This window comes from Octopus bimaculoides, chromosome 6 (genome assembly GCF_001194135.2).
Source record: "Octopus bimaculoides isolate UCB-OBI-ISO-001 chromosome 6, ASM119413v2, whole genome shotgun sequence".
Lineage (NCBI taxonomy): Eukaryota > Metazoa > Mollusca > Cephalopoda > Octopoda > Octopodidae > Octopus > Octopus bimaculoides.
This window is the reverse complement of record NC_068986.1, coordinates 36,684,866-36,686,445: the sequence shown is the minus strand read 5'-3', so window position 1 is coordinate 36,686,445 and position 1,580 is coordinate 36,684,866.

The following is a 1,580-nucleotide window of genomic DNA, read 5'->3' as shown; positions in this document are numbered from 1 at the left end:
ATAGATAAACATTTAAACAGATAGATGGTGAAGTAGAAATATGTATAGATAGGAATATAAATATACCATTGACTTTATTTAATTATATTAGCTCACCCATAACATATTCTTGTATAATTTTTATTGAACGTTTATGAGCACTGTAGTCAGAACGTGATATTTTTCAGTGGGTATGTGCTTCAAGGATTATGCAAAACACTAGCGAGAAGATGCAGCTTAAACGATATATATTAATTTTACTTCCCCACTGACGAAAATGTAACAAGTCCTGGTTATTTTCCATTTATTATTTTAAACATATGCAAGAAAGCTACGACGAAACCACAGCAAAGCACTTACAGAGATTATTGCATGCAGCAAACAGAAAGTTTAAAATATGGTAAAGTATCCCTTATCCACATTGTTAAAAATAAACTGATGACGTCTCTACAAGAAAAAATAATATATCATCTTTTCCTTCAGGACTGTCTTAAGGACTGGATGTACCCTATCTCTCTCTTCTATCTTTTCTCTTGTCAAAGAAAATATTTCTCCAGCGTTCGCTATTTTACCCTCGTTCTGCTCTAACGATCCTCCATGTTTGTTTTCGTTCGGTTTCCTTACATGTCTCTATTGTTCTGTTTTTGTTCCCAACTTTAACCCTCCATGAATCCCAAATTATATATTGATACTGTCTTCGAAGACTCATATTGTCGTTCAATGCTCGAAATGAGGAGTAGATAGACAGCCGACAACTAATGAAGGGTCGTTTTTTATGTTACTTGTCCTGTTTTATATATGCATATGCATATATGGATACAGGACGTCACCAACAGCAAACAGCATGAAATATGAAAACAAATGAGTTCAATACGTAAACGAGTGAAAAAAATGGAAAATAGGACAAGTAACGTATGCATTCGTGTGTTTTTTGTTTTTTTTTTCTCTATTTATATCGTAATGGCAACCCATATCTTGCGAGACATTTGACAGATAAAAACTACAAAGATGGCTGGCATATGCATTGTACGTGTAATTGAAATGAATTACCCTGCCGCATACTTTGTCACAATGATTTGACATGGGATTTACGCATTAAGGATATACATATCTGAGAAATGGTCAAACGGAAGTGGGTAACTCACTTAAGAGAACAAATAAATCCTCGTTACGAAACCGATCAAGAACCATAACAATATGTGTGCGCATGTCTGTGTGTGCAAGTGTGCGCGATTGCGTGTGAGTATCTACGCGCATATGTTTGCAAGTAAACATACATGTATACATCATAAATATGAGTGCTTGTGTGTGTGTGTCAGTGAGTGCATGTGTGAGTGTATGTGACTGTATGCGCGCGTGTGTGTGTGAGTGTGTGTGTGTGTATGTGTGCGTGTGTGTGCGTGTGTTTGTCTGTGCAGTGTCGTTTTTTCTTCTAATTACCACTCCTTGTTTAATCCACATAGGTATATCTTTTCTCTACCGAGAAACAAAAATAACATATATGCATACACGCACGTCTGTCTGTCTATCTGTCGATCGGTCGGTCTGTCTATCTATTTATCTATCTATCTATCTATCTATCTATCTATCTCTCTCTCTAT